Here is a 9,097-nt window from a genome sequence, read left to right on the forward strand (position 1 = left end):
GGATATAAGGAGGAAGGGCTTTCCAGGCCAGAGGCAGGACGTGGGCGAGAGGTTACTGGCGAGATGGACTAGATGGAGGTACAGTGAGAAGGTTGGCGTTAGACTGAGAACTCATGTGATACAGGGACTATGTCCGGCCTGATAAGCACTGTATCTACCCCACTGCTTAGAACAATGTTCAAGTGCTTAACAAATACCATCATTTTTTCCAACAGTGTGGCTCAGGGGAAAGAGCCTGGGCTTTGGAGTCAGAGGTCATGGGTTCAAATCCCAGCTCCGCCAAGTGTCCGCTATGTGACTTTGGGCAAGTCACTTAACTTCTCTGTGCCTCAGTTACCTCATCTGTAAAATGGGGATGATGACTATGAGCTCCCCCCTGGGACAAACTGATCACCCTGCAACCTCCTCAGCACTTAGAACAGTGCTTTGCACATGGTAAGTGCTTAATAAATGCCATTAAGAAAAAAAAAAACTGTCTCCCTCTTCTGATTGGGCCCCACCCTGGGCTACTTACCCTGGGGCTTGCTACCTCAACAACAATAATAATAATAATAATAATAATAATGGTATTAAGCGCTTACTATGTGCCGAGCACTGTTCTAAGCACAGGAGTAGATACAAGGCAGTCAAGCTGTCCCATGTGGGGCTCACAGTCTTAATCCCCATTTTACAGATGAGGTAACTGAGGGACAGAGAAGTTAAGTGACTTGCCCAAAGTCACACAGCTGATCAGTGGCAGAGCTGTGATTAGAACCCAGGACCCCTGACTCTCAAGCCCATGTTCTTTCCATTAAGCTGTGCTTCTTCAATCAATCAGTGGTATCTATTTAGCGCTTACTGTGTGTAGAGCACTGTACTAATCAGTGTACTAAGCACTGTACTAAGCAGTACCTCCTAGACTCCATCCCAGCCATGAGCTTTAGAGCCTCAGAACTTTCTCTAGCCTGTAAGCTCATTGTGGGCAGGAAATGTAACTAGAAACTCTGTTCATATTATACTCTCCCAAGTGCTTAATATAGTGCTCTGCCACATAAATGCCCAATAAATACTATTGATTGATTCATCCTCTCGCCTTTCCAGAGGAGCTTTAAGTCAGAGCCACTTTTATGTCTGTCTCTCCCGCTAGAGTGTAAGCTCTTTGTGGGCAGGCAATGTGTCACTTGATTTGAACTTTCCCAGTGCTTTGTGAAATCCAACAGTCCATGGCATTTTTTGAGCACTTACCTTGTGCAGAACACTTTACTTAACACTTGGAATAGTATGAGAGAATAAATAGATAAGGATTCCTGCTCTCAAGCAGCTTACAAGGCAGCGGGGTGTGATTGTTTGTATCCAGTTGGCGCTCAATACATGTTACTATCAAGACCGTTGGCTCCCTGTAGGCGGGGAAAGTTTCTACCACCTCTACTCTAAGTGCACAATAAATACAACTGATTGGTGGATTAATTGATACTACTATTGTCAGTCGATATATTTATTGAGCATTTGCTGTGTGCAGAGCACTGTACTAAGCTCTTGGGAGACTATACTATAGCACTATAAGAGACACGTTCCCTGCCAACAATGAGAGGGGAACCTTATAGCTAGACTGAGAATCTCCATCCAACGTGACTGAAATCTAACTCTCCACAGAGGTGGGAGGAAGCATTTGAAAGGGGTGAGGGCAACCCGTTCGTGATGAAAGCAGAGTGGGAAGCAGTGTGGCTTAGTGGAAAGAGCACGGGCTTGGGAATCAGAGATCATGGGTTCGAATGCCGGCTCTGCCGGTTGTTAGCTGTGTGACAACGTTTTCTAGACTGTGAGCCCGCTGTTGGGTGGGGACCGTCTCTATGTGTTGCCAACTTGTACTTCCCAAGCACTTAGTACAGTGCTCTGCACACAGTAAGCGCTCAATAAATACGATTGAATTGAATTCTCTGTGCCTCAGTTACCTCATCTGTAAAATGGGGACTAAGACTGTGAGCCCCACGAGGGATATCTATCCCAGCACTTAGAACAGTGCTTGGCACATAGTAAGCACTTAACAAATACCATGATGATTATTATTATTATTCTAAAAGAGCAGGGGGTACCAACCGAAGCAAACCCAGGCCTCCTCAGTCCATTCTCTTCTTAAAAATCTCAGTGCTAGGAAATGAATTCCTTTAGCAGTAATCAGTGATTATGACCATTGTGTCCTTTCATCTTTCCGGAACTCCTCCTCTTCTCCCTTCTCCTACAGCTCCAGTTTCTTTCCACAGCTCCTTGTTCTGCCTTCAGGAGAGAGAGTGGTTGACTCTTCCCTGTCCATGGTGAAATAATCCTTCACACACACAGACACTGTTATTGTTACCCATCAGCCTGCTTCTCCATAGAGTAAATATCAACACTTGTCTTATGCCATCGAGTCGTCTTCGACACATAGCAAGGCCATGGACACATTTATTCATTCATTCATTCATTCACTCATTCATTCATTCAGTCGTATTTATTGAGCACTTACTGTGTGCAGAGCACTGTACTAAGCACTTGGGAAGTACAAGTCGGCAACCTATAGAGACGGTCCCTACCCAACAACGGGCTCACAGTCTAGAAGGGGGAGACAGACAACAAAACAAAACATGTAGACAGGTGTCAAAATTTGTTAAGCCCTTACTATTTGCCAAGCACTGTGGTAGACAAAGTACCATCGGATTGATTGATTATCTGGGGTAGATTGATCAATTAATCATATTTATTGAGCGCTTACTGTGTGCAGAGCACTGAACTAAGCCTTGGGAGAGGACAATATCATAATGTAACAGAGTTGGTAGGCACATTCCCTGCCCACAATGACCATACCATCTAGAGGGGGAGACAGACACTAATTTAAACAAATAAATTATGGATATGAACGTAGTCGGTCATATCGAACACTTACTACTTGCAGTTCACTGTACTAAGTCCGTAGGAGAGTTTAATACAACGGAATTAACAGACACGTAAGTGCTGTGGGGCTGAGGGAGAGGTGAATAAAGGGAGCAAATCCAAGTGCCAGGGTGACGCAGAGGGGAATAGGAGAAGAGGAAATGAGGGCTTAGTCAGGGAAGGCTTCTTGGAGGAGATGTGCCTTGGGGCCCATTTTACTGATGAGGTAACTGAGGCACAGAGAAGCTTAGTGACTTGTCCAAGCTCACACGTCAGACAAGAGATGGAGCTGGGATTAGAATCCAGGTCCTTCTGACTCCCAAGTCCAAGCTCTATGCAATAGGCCATGCTGCTTCCCTGGCATTATTGAGTTTTATATTCCCAACATCTTGGTACAGCTCTCTGCACCCAGTAAGTGCTCAGTAAATACCATGGATTCATCGATGGGATGAAAGTGAACCTGAGAACCAAGTCCCTTCTGAAGAATCTGGCCGGCAAAGAAAAAAAATAATAATAGTAATGATGGCATTTGTTAAGTACGTACTATGTGCCAGACACTGTACTAAGTGCTGGGGTGAATACAAGCAAATCAGGTTGGACACAGTCCCTGTCTCACGTGAGGCTCACAGTCTCAATCCCCATTTTACAGTTGAGGTAACTGAGGCCCAGAAAAGTAAAGCGACTTGCCCAAGGTCACCCAACAGACAAGCAGTAGAGCCAGAATTAGAACCCATGACCTGCCGACTCTCAGGTCCTTCCTTTCTCCACTATGCCCCCGTCAAAAATGATTGGATTATTGGGAAGCAAAGTGGGAGGTTTTGTACTCCTTGAGCATTGACAGTCATCCTCTAGAAAGGCATTTCTCTTTCTGTCATTATGGTTTGAGGGAAAATTGTACCCATAGCACAGAATGAAAAATCACTTACCTGCTGTGTGACCTTGGGCAAGTTGCTTAACTCCTCCGGACCTCAGTTTCCTCATTTGAAAGTGGGGATTGAATCCCACTTGGACTGTGAGCCTCAATCAGTCCAAACTCATTATTTTGTATTTACCCCAGTGCTTAGTACAGTGTTTGGCACATAGTAAGCGTTTCACAGAGACCATCATTATAAGTGCTTATGCAACAAGTCAGTGGGCTCTCCCAGAGTTTCCAAATGTGAAATTAAAGTATCTTAGAAGCAAGAAACTTTAACTTAGAAGCAAGAATCTGACTCAGGATTCTGAAGTTACTTCCTAGTCAATAGATCAATCAATTAATCGATGGTATTTATTGAGTACTTACTGTGTGTAGAGCACTTCGGGGAGAGTACAATGCAACAGAACCCTCTCAGGGTCACACCTGGAGAGTTTCCAGTCCTCTACCAGTCTTGACTATGGGAGGGAGAGTCAAGCAGAGGCCTACCCATTCCATTCCTAGCTTGGCCAGTGGCTAGCGAGTGGAAGGCCATCTGCTATAAGTCAAAACTACCCCGACTCTTGGGAGTCAAGGGAGGAGACTCAAGTTGACTGTGCGGAAGGAGGCAATGGTAAACCACTTGTGGATTTTTACCAAGAAAACTCCCTGGATCTACTATCAGAACGATTGCAGATGGAGGTGGGGTGTTCTGTACTTGTACTTCCCAAGCGCTTAGTGCAATGCTCTGCACACAGTAAGCGCTCAATAAATATGATTGATTGATTGATATGTTTGTACGAATTTATTACTCTACTTATTTATTTTACTTGTTCATATCTATTCTATTTATTTTATTTTGTTAATATGTTTGGTTTTGTTGTCTGTCTCCCCTTTCTAGACTGTAAGCCCGTTGTTGGGTAGGGACCATCTCTATATGTTGCCAACTTGTACTTCCCAAGCGCTTAGTACAGTGCTCTGCACACAGTAAGTGCTCAATAAATACGATTGATTGATTGATTGATTCTGGAAGAGATGTGTCCCTGGTGTAGCTCTGGGTGTGAGATGACATGATAGCATAAGATGAGACAAGGCAATACAACAGATTTGGTATAACAGTCTAGAGGATGAGTTTACAGCCTAGTCACTCTTTCCCCCAAACTCCACTCCTTACTCCCTTCCCAGCCTCATGCCAGGGAGACAATCAGATTTTATGAAGGATCCAGGCTTAGCCCAGATCCAAACAAACAAAATAAATAGCTGAGATTGTATAATCAGTCATTACCATGCTAAATAGGGCTCAGAGTGGAGGTGAGCAGAGTAGTTTCATCCATTACAGAAGGATAATCTCCATACCTGACTCTTCCTTGGATTGCATTTTCAGAGTCCTCCTGCCATCAATCATTGGTACTTATTAAGCACTTACTGTGCGCAGAGCACTGTATTAAGCAATTGGGAGAGTACAAGACAACGGGGTTGGTAGACACATTCCCTTGCCCTCACCGAGCTTACAGGCTACGTTCATTCATTCATTCATTAAATCGTATTTATTGAGCGCTTACTGTGTGCAGAGCACTGTATTAAGCACTTGGGAAGTACAAGTTGGCAACATATAGAGATGGTCCCTACCCAACAATTCTGTTTTATTTTGTTAAGATGTTTTGTTTTGTTGTCTGTCTCCCCCTTCTAGACTGTGAGCCTGCTGTTGGGTAGGGACCATCTCTATATGTTGCCAACTTGTACTTCACAAGCGCTTAGTACAGTGCTCTGCACACAGTAAGTGCTCAATAAATACGATTGAATGAATGAAGGGGGAGACAGACAACAAGACAAAACATATTAACAAAATAAAATAGAGTAAAAATGTAGAAATAAAATAAATAAATAAATATAGTGAGTCACAGTCTCTGTGATACTGGGAAATCCTTGTCCATAATTCCTTTAATAATTGCTAATAATCTCCAGTTTCCTAATCCTTCTATCCGATCTAACTCCTTGTATTTGCGGTTTATTGAATTTCTCAAATTAAAGAGGCATTGCAGAATGGGGATTAAGACTGTGAGCCCTATGCAGGACAGAGACCGTGTTAACTTGATTAACCTGTATCTACCCTAGAGTCGTACAGTGCCTGGCACTTAGAAGTGCTTAACAAATATAATGAAAATAATAATAATAAATGTGATCCCTGCCCTACGGGAGTTAACAGTCTAGAGGACTATCGGGCTGACTAGACCAAATATCTACACCCAGTTATTGTCCACTTGACGAGCCCGACCTCGGCAATGCCAAATCGCCTCCTGCTTGCTGGTGTACTGGGTGGGCAAGCCTCCAATTAAGAGCTTGGAAAGGTTCCCTGAGGCCCCAGCCTTTGGGGGACCCTCTAAAGTTTAGCTGTCTTCCAAGTGGCCCGTATATATGTATATATGTTTGTACGTATTTCTTACTCTATTTATTTATTTATTTTATTTGTACATATTAATTCTATTTATTTTATTCTGTTAATATGTTTTGTTCTCTGTCTCCCCCTTCTAGACTGTGAGCCCGCTGTTGAGTAGGGACCATCTCTATATGTTGCCAACTTGTACTTCCCAAGTGCTTAGTACAGTGCTGTGCACACAGTAAGCGCTCAGTAAGTATGATTGAATGAGTGAATGAAAGTGGCCCTGTGGAGTCTTTCTCAGGGGTCCTGTCTCCCCTTGTAGACTGTAAGTGCACTGTGGGAAGGGAGTGTGTCTACCAACTCTGTTGTATTCAGAACAGAGCTTGGCACATAGCGCTTAACAAGAACCATAATTATTATTATTATTACTCTCTCAAGCTCTTAGTATAGTACTCTGCACATAGTAAGTGGTCAGTAAATACCATTGATTGATTTTTTTTAATGGTATTATGTGTTTTGTCTGTACCCAGCACTGTACCAAGAGCTGGAGTAGATACGAGATAATCAGGTTGGACCCAGTCCCTGTTCCAAATAGGGTTCATAGTCTCAATCCTCATTTTACGGGCGAGGAAACTGAGGCACAGAGGAAGTGACGTGACTAGGTCACTCCGCCACATGTCTGCTGTGTGACCTTGGGCAAGTCACTTAACTTCTCTGAGCCTCAGTTCCCTCGTCTGTAAAATGGGGATTATGACTGTGAGCCTCACGTGGGACAACCTGATTACCTTGTATCCTCCCCAGCGCTTAGAACAGTGCTTTGCACATAGTAAGCGCTTAACAAATGCCATCATCATCATCACCCAGCAGACAGGTGGCAGAGGCAGGATCAGAACCCAGGTTCTCGAACTCCCAGGCTCGTTCTCTTTCCATTAGGCCACACTGTTTCTCACATTTGATAGGGTTTTAGGTCTGGAGAGTCTGAGGGTAGGAGATATTAAGGGATGGGTGATCTTTCCTTCCCATCGGACCACCTGATGGAATGCTGGTGCTGGATTTGCTTGGGGGTAAACGGAGTATTGGGAAAATTTCGCTCCTGTTGTTCATCCCCAAGTTTTAGCTGGGAGTCCCCCTGGTACAGGGATTTTAGTGTGGTGTTTTTCTGTTCCCTTAATAATAATAATAATGTTGGTATTTGTTAAGCGCTTACTATGTGACAAGCACTGTTCTAAGTGCTGGGGTAGATCCAAGGTGATCAGGTTGTCCCACGTCAGGCTCACAGTCTTCGTGGATCAGTGGAAAGAGCCCGGGCTTTGGAGTCAGAGGTCATGGGTTCAAACCCCGATTCCAGCTTGTCAGCTGCGTGACTTTGGGCAAGTCACTTAACTTCTCTGGGCCTCAATTCCCTCATCTGTAAAACAGTGGTTAAGACTGTGAGCCCCCCCGTGGGACAACCTGATCACCTTGTAACCTCCCCAGTGCTTAGAACAGTGCTTTGCACATAGTAAGCGCTTAATAAATGCCATTATTATTAGTAGTAGTATTATCCCCATTTTACAGATGAGGTAACTGAGGCACAGAGAAGTTAAGTGACTTGCCCAAGGTCACCCAGCTGACAAGCTGCGGAGCCGGGGTTTGAACCCATGACCTCTTGACTCCCAAACCCGGGCTCTTTCCACAGAGCCACGCTGCTTCTCCGTATAATGCAATACTCTGCACCTACAGGCCCCTCATTCCATGGTAGAAAGGATTATGGGAGCGGTTAACACCGCAACTCTTCGCTCGCCGAATCCTGAAGGGCTGAGCTCAAAAAATGCCTTTCTTTCAAACGTTTGTCAAGAAGGTTGGTTAGATTTTCATTCCAGATTTTGGGTGATGCCTTTTGGGTTAAAGTGACCAGAGTTTTTCCAATCTAAAGTCGAATGAGGGAAGAATTTCTCGGGGGAGGACCAAATGGTCAAGCCTGGGAGAAGGAGGAAGATTCAATCAATCAATCAATCAATGGTATTTATTGTTCAAGTGTTTAGAACACTTCGAGAGGGAAGAAGAGGGACAATAAATAAATTGTCCACATGTTTTTTTTTGTTTTTGTCTGTCTCCCCCTTCTAGACTGCGAGCCCGTTGTTGGGTAGGGACCATCTCTACATGTTGCCAACTTGAGAATTAGCAGACATGTTACCTGACCATAAAGAGCTTACTGTTTTCAGACAGACATTCAAATGAAATTCCAATTGAGTCTTGAAGAAAGAGAGAGAGGGAGAAAGAAAGGAGGTCTATAACCAGTTCGAACACAGTCCCTGTCCCAAGTGGGGCTCGCAGCCAAGGGGAAAGGGAGAAGAGGGACTCTTAGCCCTTAGAGAAGCAGCGTGGCTCAGTGGAAAGAGCACAGACTTGGGAGCCAGAGGTCACGGGTTCTAATCCCGGCTCCGCCACTTGTCAGCTGTGTGACTTCGGGCGAGTCACTTCACTTCTCTGGGCCTCAGTTCCCTCATCTGTAAAATGGGGATTAAAACTGTGAGCCCCATGTGGGACAACCTGATCACCTTGTATCCCCCCCAGCGCTTAGAACAGTGCTTTGCACATAGTAAGCGCTTAATAAATGCTATTATTATTATTATTATCCCCATTTTACATATGAGGAAAGCAAAGCCCAGGAAATTTAAGTGACTTGCTCAAGGTCACACAGGAGACAAGTGGCAAGATTAGAACCCAGGTTCTCCAACTCTCCTTCTCATGATCTTTCCACTAACCCTTTGCTCTACTCTCCCCCCACCCCACAGCACTTGTGTATATATGTACACATCTGTAATTCTGTTTATTTGTATTAATGCCTGTTTACTTGTTTTGATGTGTATATACCTATAATTCTATTTATATTGATGCTATTGATGCCTTTTTGCTTGTTTTGATGTCTGTCTCCCCCCTTCTAGACAGTAAACCTG

General features: G+C 44.2%; 1 non-coding gene across 1 annotated transcript; it reads left to right on the forward strand.

The window, feature by feature from the left end:
- Nucleotides 1-4,207: 4,207 nt before the first annotated feature.
- Nucleotides 4,208-4,345, forward strand: LOC119930336. The gene has a single exon (XR_005451813.1). It is a non-coding gene; the product is annotated as a small nucleolar RNA SNORA7 (small nucleolar RNA).
- The last annotated feature ends 4,752 nt before the right edge of the window (nucleotides 4,346-9,097 follow it).

This window comes from Tachyglossus aculeatus, chromosome 6 (assembly GCF_015852505.1).
Source record: "Tachyglossus aculeatus isolate mTacAcu1 chromosome 6, mTacAcu1.pri, whole genome shotgun sequence".
NCBI classification, from domain to species: Eukaryota; Metazoa; Chordata; class Mammalia; order Monotremata; family Tachyglossidae; genus Tachyglossus; species Tachyglossus aculeatus.